At 40.4% G+C, this 9,712-nt stretch overlaps 1 non-coding gene across 1 annotated transcript; it reads right to left on the bottom strand.

The window, feature by feature from the left end:
• Positions 1 to 9,075: 9,075 nt before the first annotated feature.
• TRNAV-GAC (transfer RNA valine (anticodon GAC)) lies at positions 9,076 to 9,147 on the bottom strand. The gene has a single exon. It is a non-coding gene; the product is annotated as a tRNA-Val (tRNA).
• Between the last annotated feature and the right edge of the window lie 565 nt (positions 9,148 to 9,712).

Here is a 9,712-nt window from a genome sequence, read left to right as displayed (position 1 = left end):
ATGATGTTCATGGCACTGGCTGTTTTTTAAAAGGCAAAGGTATCCCCTGTCATTACTGTTTACCACCCAGCAAGCTGGGTACTCATTTTACCGACCTCAGAAGGATGGAAGGCTGAGTCAACTTTGAGCCAGCTGCTGGGATCAAACTCCCAGCCTCATGGGCAGAGCTTCAGATTGCATGTCTGCTGCCTTACCACTCTGCACCACAAGAGGCTCTGTGCCACAAGAGGCTGTTTTTTAGGCTCTTCTAAATGCCACTAAATGGTAATGACTGGGGAAGGCACTGGCAAACCACCCCATATTGAGTCTGCCATGAAAACGCTAGAGGGCGTCACGCACTTTACCTTTAAATGCCACTAGGCTCTAACTAGTAGAAAATGAACATTTCAAAAGTCAACACCAAGGTGATGTGGTGATGTTACAATCCAGGAGAAAATAAAAGGACCGTGCCAATCACTAACAGGTACAAATAAGGCCAAGACCAATGGTACAAGTTAATTATTATTAATTTCGATTTATATACCTCCCTATCCAGGAAACCAGCACATTAAAATTCCCGAAATTCGCTATGAGCTTCACAAAGCTCATTCAGGGGAATCTTGCAGTAGCAATGAGTACTGATCTTGTACTCTTTTGGAAGAAATACTGCAAGAATAACAGATCTCCCTGAAGAAGCCTGTTAGCAAAATATGTAGGGAATTTAGGGAATTTAAACTGAGTAATAAAATGTATTTTAGAGTATTTTGCACAATGTTACAATCCAACCCCAAATTCAATCTGACAGTGACATTTAACACAGACATTTAAGAATTTTTTAAAAAGTAACAGAAAACAGTATTACAATACCAACCATAACCAGACCTACTCTGTTCAGACACTATCAAACTGCTTACCCAATAAAGCTTATTTGTGAGGACATAAATGTCAAACCATAGTGTACTGGTGAGGTGATATACCACTTTGAGTCCAAATCTTAATGTTTACAACATGCTTTAGCATGTCTTATGGTTATTCATCTATGGTTATACAACATTAGAGACTTAAATCTAGCTTTAACAGTAAAGTGGGCAAAAGAAAAAGTGCTACTAGTAATAGTAACAGTAGTGTATCCTGCTGCTACTTATTTTTTCCCATAGACTGAAGATGACTTTAAGTAGGGATGGGCACAAACTGACTCACAAATTATAGCTCACTGTGAATTTTTGCCAGTTTGGGGTTTAATAAGCAATGTTCATGAACAGAATCTTTGTGACCATGAGCTTCCACAAATTTTGTGGCAGCACATGAAGAACAGAAAGCAGGAGGTTAAATGGCTTTGCTCTTCACAAAAAAGCTCAGCTGTTTAGTTTAAATGTAAGTTAAGCCCTGAAGCAGTAAACGGGGCTATGTCAGGTGCCCAAAAGAATGAAATTATTTGAAACTAAAGGACCTGAGTCACCATCAAATGCTCCTTGGTCCTTTAAAGATCAAGCTGTTGCCATCCTATTCTTAGCCTTTCCTTACTTACAGAATCACTTATATTCTTTTGATAGACTTGAGGCAAAGATAAAGGCTTAATTAATAATAGTGAACATTCTTACTCTCCAGATCAAAGGGTAACTTTTTTTGTTTTGTTTTGACTGGGTGAGCCCCTGTTTCCTGCCTTATGTTTTTATTGCTGGTTTTATATGCCGTATATACTTGAGTATAAGCCAAGTTTTTCAGCACATTTTTCACACTGAACCCCTTACTCTCGGCTTATACTCGAGTATATATGGTAATTGAAATAAATTCTTTTAAGCAGCCTGCTGAGGCTAGCCAATCATTGCAATGCATTTTGCATCTGCAAAATGTATTGCACTACTGAGGAAGTTAGCCTACAGGAAAGCATGTTTCGGGAAAAAATATTTCCTGGCCAAGCATAGAAGGTTTTTCCATTTTGAAAATCTTCTGTCTTTGGCCAGGAAAGTATATAAGGCTAGGGGTCTTCTTTCCTGCCTTCTGTTACTGGCCTCCTGGCCCGTGCTGCTCTGTCTGGTGGAGTAGAGTCTTACAGTCTGACTCCCAGAGAATGTGCTGCTGGCTGGCTGGCTGCTGTACTGAACATTGGAGGGTCATTGCTGGAGAAGACATCAATGGTTTGACTGAGGGACTATGATCTTTTTTTTCCTGTTGCCTTCACTTTTCTTCTTCCTCTTTATCACTTCTTCCAGACTATTCTTTGGGTTCCTGTTGGTGGGGTGGGTTTGGGGATTCATTGTTTCTTTCTCCTAGTGTTTCTTTCTTTTTTCTGAGGAGCAGCATTGTTGGCTTTTCTTTTTGGGGTTGTGTTCCTTTTAAAAGTTGATTTTTACAGTTCTTTCTTTCAGTGTTCAGTATTACAGTTCTTTCTTTCAGTGTTTTGTTCTGGGGGACACTGTTGTTGTAGTTAGAGTTGTCCATTCTCCCAGTTTGGTAGCTGTTGTACTTGTTGTAGTAGGTTGTCAACTTCGGATACTGTTGTTCTGCCCTGGTTTGCTGGCCTGGGGGGCACGGTTTGGTTCTCCTGCCAGAGCTGTTCTCACAGAGCAGTTCTGTCAGAGCTCTCTCAGGGTATCTGGCATTAGGAGAGAAAGGGAAGGGAATTGTAAGCCACTTTGAGATTCCTTTGATTAATGAAAAGCGGGGTACAAAAACCAGCAGCTATTCATCCTCTTGACTTTTCTGTATTTGTTGGGGGGGAGGCTGGATGGGAGAGCCTGTGATGATGGAACATGGAATAAGCACTTAGGCCACCCTGAGCTCCTCCACTGGAGGACAGTAGGGTTGGTTCATGCGATAATCCTTCTGAGGATTATCCTCTTTTGCATTTACAGAGCTAGTTTACTGTTTTTCTTTGAAATATTCAAAAACATTTAACCTGCTGATGCCTCAATTAATGTAATTTTATTGGCATGTATTTTTATTTTTGAAAGTTGCCAGTAGCTGCTGCATTTCCCACCCTCGGTTTATACTTGAGTCAATAAGTTTTCCCATTTTTTGTGGTAAAATTAGGTGCCTCAGCTTATATTTGGTTCGGCTTATACTTGAGTATATATGGTATGTATTTTACTTTGGCCAGTTTTTAAAATGATATATATGTTTTGCTTGCTAGCTGCTTTGGTAGCAAGGTTGCCAAGTCTCTCATTATAGCTCCTGGGGGAGACCTTCATCTGGCAATCCCTTGACCCCCATCGCTACTTGGTAGGGGAAATAATGAAGAAAAATGCTATCGTAGAAATGGCATGATGTCATTTCCAAGCCAAAACCCAGATGTGATGTCACACTTCTCTAGACTGCCAAATCCTAGAGGTACAATATTGTTACTTTTGGGTTCAGCCCAGAAATTATGCAATGATGTCACTGTAGCAGTGCCCCTCATGTGCTTCCACAGTATTCTGCTGAGTCCCTGACACTATCTGACAACCTGACTTGATTGGGCAGAAAGGAGAGGCATAAATTTTGTAAACAAACAAATGCTACTATTCATGTGTTAGAAGAAAAATCCACCCCTGATATTATACTCCCTTTGATAGTACCAACACTGAAAAAATCTCAAAGTAAACATGTTTTTAAGCTATAGCATCAATGGTTTATAATGAACTGTAATGCTACAGATGTATGTAATATATTTGGGCCACAACTTTAATATGAAGAGTCATTAAAACATCTTGTAAAGCAGTCTTTAAGCCTTGTAGAACTGACTACTGTTATATGATCTTGGGACACATCCACAGATGACCAGTTGCCAGACAGTTTAGATAAAGGAAAGTCTCTGAACAATAAACTCTATCATTTCACTTTAGGCCACAACAGAAAACATATTTAGCAGTGTGTTCCTAAGCAGTTACACTCTTCTAAAGCTGTTATATATAAATAATAATATGGGTGTGTATGGGTGTGCGTGGCTGAAATTTATGGTCTAATAGGCAATTTAAAATGGCTGTATGAACATATACTCAGTGAGGGAAGCACTAGCTCTTCTCAGCCTTGATGAAATGACAGTTCCATGTAAATCTTGTTCTTTTGGTTCAGCAGCTATGGTGAAGAGTAAAGCAAAAGGATTAAATGGAGAGATTGTATTAGATTCAACACAGGGATTTATCTTGGCTTTGCTACATGGCAACTGAGCTAAGAATAATCAGTATTGCAAACAGAACATCCCCGCTTTCTGGGATTCAGGAAAAAAACTGAACTAGTAATCCATTTACTCTGATATCTGAAATGCCTCTTCAAAAGGTACAAGTTTAATATTTTATGCAGATCTTATTTTCTGGAATGTGTAATAAGACATCAGATTTAATTAGTTAATCAACAAGTCTTTTTTTGATATGATATGTCCTCTGTGCTGATTTTACTCTCACCTAGCTACAATCTGGAAGAAATCTATTGTGGTAATTGTAAAATAAGGATTATTATCACTACTAATCATTCTCAAATACTCTCAGAGCAATTCTGCACATCTTTTAAAATAGCGTTACACCAGCAAAATGGCGTAGCACTAAAAATAATTGTGCTTCTGGTTATTTCTCACCTCCTTCCTGTCTCACTTTCATCTGCCATCTTCACGCGCTCCTCACACTCCACATGCCTGCTAGAAATGGCAGAAGAGAGCAATGTGCTTTACACGCGACTCTCTTCTGCACATCAGTCAAGCCAGGGAGCCAATCCCCTTTCTCCGTGCTTTAAAAGGCCCATGGTGCCAGCTAATTGTTTTTTAAAGTAAGACTTCTCCATTGAAATGCCTGTGAATCTAATCATAGATGCATAGTGCTTTTTATAATGCCACCCTTTATCAAATTACGAGTCTGTAAAAAAGATGGTGTCTTCATAAGATAAGCATTTTACTATATTTATCAGGTACAGAATGGCTCTCAGTGTTCCAGAGTGTTCCCTCAAACACTAGTTTCCACAGGAGGGTACATCTACATGGCTCTCCTACTTGTTTCACAAATATAGGCATACCATTTCCCAGGTGAATCCTGGACCCTCCATGCTTTAAAACATTCCCAGTACATTCACAGAGTTTCATCTGTACACCCCAGCACAGATTTAAACCTGGCAGCTCTTCCCTGCTCTTTTGCTATACTGGTTTGAGCAGAATCACGGGCAGGGGATCTGAGAAGGGATCCAGTCTCCCTGGGACCTAGGCAACATGCAGTTGGGAGACAGAAGCAGCATACTTGTTCTCATCAAGCTTCTTCTTCATGTTTTTAATGTGAGAGGGAAACAGAGGAGGAGGAAGGCCGGGATGCAGGAAAGAAAAAGAGAGCCAAGAGATATCTGAACCATACATGTTATGTTGTAAAAATTGGATTTTGGACTGGGTTTATGACTTAAACCAATATCCTTGTTGAATATGAGAATAAACCTGTGTGATAGTGGAGAAGTTTTGTTTTGGGACAATGTTTCTGTATCAGCTAAGATCAGCTTGTTTTTCACTTGGAATAATCATTCAGTTTTCTTTGAACAAATGTTGAGTCCAGTAGCACTTTTAAGACCAACAAAGTTTTATTCAAGGTATGAGCTTTCGTGTGCACGCACACTTCTTCAGATACAATGGAATGGAATGGAGTTTTCTTTGAGTAACTGTTAAACACGTTTACTTATAATCACAGTTACCAAACACAAAGAACTTTTCTTGTACAGCCGAGAGGCTTTTCTCTTTTCTTCTCAGTTGATAAAATTGTAATAACAGATTCAATCTTGTTTCACAATACAGTACATTTTGTTACAGTAACTTATTGAGACACTGTCTCAAACACACAAGTACATACAAGTAAGGGCATCAACTGACTGAGATTCTGTTAACTGACTCTAACTGACAAAATATAACAGAATTCTCCCAGCATGCACCCTTCTTTCTCCAATATGCTGAGTGCCTGTATGCAAGGAAGCGGAAAATCCCTTATCTGATAGATCATTTTGGCCTAGATTAATGGAACCACACTATTTATCTGATGAGTCCGAGGATACTTTGGACTAGCATTTCTGAAAGAACAAATCTTTTCCCCAAACCACCTAACAACTTTTAAAATTGTTTTCAGTGTTAATCTCAAGTAAAGCAGGAATGCAATAATTTACCAGCAACTGGTTTTAACTTTGTGTTCTTATTTTGATGAAACATGGCAATTATGTATTATAATCTACATTATTTGTTAGTTGGTTGGTTTGTTTCCATGAATTAAACCCAATTTATGCCCCAAAGATAGACCTGAAGTTGACTCTGGAATAACATACGATATGGAAAGAATATAACATGCTGATGACATATTTTGTTTGTCTTACAGACAAGTTTTGTTGCTAGAGATGCAGTTTTGTGGGGAGGGGGAAATACAGCGAGCTTGGCTTCTCTCTTTGAAATCTGTAGAGTGCATTGAATTGACAGCTCTGGGTTGGGAAATACAATTCTAAGCTTGGAGCCTGAGGAAGATGAGGTTTGAGGAAAGATCTTAGGACAAAATGTCAAGTCCACCTTCCAAAGCAGCCATTTTTTCCAGGTTAACTGATTACTGGTGCCTGGTTTTCAGCTGAAATCCCTGAAGGTTGGCAGTCAACCCTTGGAGACTTAAGAGTGGGATATGTAGCAAATTATCTTGTGTTGCAAAGAAAGAGCTGTTTTAATGGGCTGAATCCAACAACCTGTGGGTGGAGGGCACTGGCAGATGCAGATCTTTGCACACTTTCTCTCCCTTGCCCAGCATTCCTGAAGTCACTAGGCCTATGTGTATCAGTAGCCACTGGGGAGGGGCAGGAGACTGCATTGTAGAGTGCGAAGGGGCAAATTCACCTCTTCCACAAGCACAAACTGATGATAGAGGAAGGAAGACCAATTTCACAACCTGCATGACTCCTAAATTAAAGGGATCCTGCAACACTGGGAAATGATTCTGGGATCGCTGGAAAGAGTGGAATGTATAGAGAGGCACTGCTTTTGGATCCAACCCAATGATTCATGTACATATCTTGTAAAGTCTGCAAAGCTGAATGTACCTGTCAATGTGTACATGAAACAAAAATGCACACATTATGCCATCCAAAGCCACTCAAAGGGAGTGGTGTTTCTGTCTATTCATAGTATGATTTTCCTTGTCCTTCCTTAATCCTTTTCATCTGGATAAACATATTGCTAGCAACCGTTTTCTTTCAAAAGAAGGTGGAGCATTTAATCTCATGCATTAACACTTTTTCTGTTTAGTATCTGTTCAATCTATATGCAGACTCGGAGCATATCAGGAAAGCAAGATTAGATTTAGATGAAGCTGGAGTGGAAATTGGTGGGAGAACATCAACAGTTTGGGATATGCAGATGATCCTACATTACTGGCAGAAAAATGTGAAGACTTGAAACAGCTTCTGAGGAAGGTTAAAGCAGAATGTGCCAAAGCAAGATTACTTCTGAACATCAAGTAGACAAAAGTAATGACAACTGGGGACTCACAAAACTTCTATCATTCCTCTATCCTGATTCCTCCCTCTTTTCAGTTTTGGTCTAACTTATTCTCATCTGTTCTGATTTGGTAACTTAGAACATTTTTAATAGTAATAGCAACAAATATTCTGATTTCTTTCATTTTTGGTCATGGACCTCCCACAGTCATTTTATTATGCAACTCCTAGTTTTCTTTTCCAATGAGTTATGCCTGCCACAAATGGACAAACAGAAAAACATGTGAATTATTTTACCATTATAAATACACTAGAGGCAAAGTCCATTGCACCCTGAAAGGCAATGGACACTAGTCTGTAGGCCTGTGGGAGTTTTGTTTAATTCTGTTTATAAAGGCTCATATTAGAAATGCCAGTCCCCAGGTAGGACCTGGGGTTCCCTGGGAACTATATCTTATCTCCAGACTACAGAGGTCAGGAGAAAATGGTTACTTTGGAGGGTGGACTCCATAGAACTTTGCTCCACCAAGTTCCCTCTCTGCTCCCAATTCCACCCACTCCCAGCTATACCCCCCAAATCCCTAGGTATTGCATGACCCACACCTGGGAACCCTACTAGTAATGGGCAGCAGCCAAATTCAGGATTGCAACCATGATATTCCCTGGCTGCTGGAGGTATGATCCATGGGCCCAGCCTGGTTGGCAGCCTCCAGGTGGGACCTGGAGAGCTTCTAGAATAACAACTGATATCCATATGAAAGATAACAGCTCCCCTGGATAAAATGGCTGCTTTGGAGGAGGGAACTCCATAGAACTATACTCCTGCTATGGGGTGTCCATAATCAATTGCATGTTGACAGCAAAAAAAAAAAAGAGAGAGAGAGAGAGAAAATGAGTAACTGGAAAAGACAATAATGCTAGCAAAAATTGAAAGGTAGTAGGAAAAGTGGAATACCCAACATGAGATGAATGGATTCATGGCCTTTTGTTTGCAAGACCTAAGCAAGAATGCTAATGATAGGACATTCTGGGGGTTGTTAATTCCTAGGGTCACCATAAGTTGGAAGTGACCTGACAATACTTAATACATACACATTAATATTTTATTTCCATTCCTCCCCTCCCCACTTCTGCTCCAAGCTCATAATACTCTCCTTAGATATCATTAGCAGACCCAGTCACCAGAGATGCATCATCGTACATGCCTCATCCAGCTTTTGGCTGGTCTTCCTGTAGTTTGTCAAAGGAAATGCTTACAGCCAAGGCTGAAAATGCACACCTTGTCCTGAAGCATTCTTTGAGAAGCGGTGTGCAAATAAGCTTCTCGAGCATTTCCCCAGAAGCCCTGGCATTCGTCACACCAGTGGAAATGCCTGCCTCAGCAGGCAGGCTACTTAAAACAAAAAAGGGAAGAGACCAAAGGAATTCTAAGATCAGAGTGCCAAACTGCAGTGTAGAAGGGAAAGCTGCGCAAGGTGCTAAAGTAGCCATCCATCTTCCAGTTAACCCAGCCATTGGGGAAACAGTGGGTAAAGTTGGACAGAGTGGAACACAGACACATGAAGCTGCCTTATACAGAATCAGAACATTGATCCATCAAGGTCAGCACAGTCTTCTCTGATAGGCGGCAGTTACCCTGGTCTCGGTCAGAGAGGTCTTCCACATCACCTACAGCCTAATCCTTTGAACTGGAGATGCCAGGGATTGAACCTGGGACCTTCTACATGTCAAGCAGATGCTCTACTACTGAGCCACAATGCCACCCTAACCAGAGGGAGACTGGAAGACCAAATGTCTTCTAAGAAGATGAAAAGAAGATCAGGGTTTGTAAAAGCATGCTCAAGTTTACTTAAGGAGAACTCCCTTGTTGACTTCTGAGGCACCCAGAGAGCAGAGAAAGAGGAGGAAGAGAAGGGTTTTTGGTAAACTTGTTTCCTTTGGGACTGAGCTTCAGAGAACCAGGTCATCAGAGGGCTTGTAGTGCAAGATACCTGAAGTTGAGCTAACTGTTCACAAAACATGATCAAAGTGAAAGTTAATTTGTTTGCTACATCCTAATATAGATTAAAACAGGCAGCAAGAGATGTGCAGAGGTTGATAGGAGTGATGGTAAGTAGGCACTAACAATGACCAACAGAGGACTTTTCCACAACATTATGACTATATCACTCTATCTAATAATAAATTGACTGGCTGTATGGCTGGCAAAAGCAGAAAAAGCAGTTAATCTAAGGATAAGTTATGGATTTCTGTCTTCCCAGGGGACTCTCAGCATATTCATGAAATGTGACTTTCTAAATTAACCAAAAGAGGGGGAAATATGTTA

This window comes from Paroedura picta, chromosome 6, assembly GCF_049243985.1.
Source record: "Paroedura picta isolate Pp20150507F chromosome 6, Ppicta_v3.0, whole genome shotgun sequence".
Lineage (NCBI taxonomy): Eukaryota > Metazoa > Chordata > Lepidosauria > Squamata > Gekkonidae > Paroedura > Paroedura picta.
This window is presented reverse-complemented; position numbering and strand designations above follow the sequence as displayed.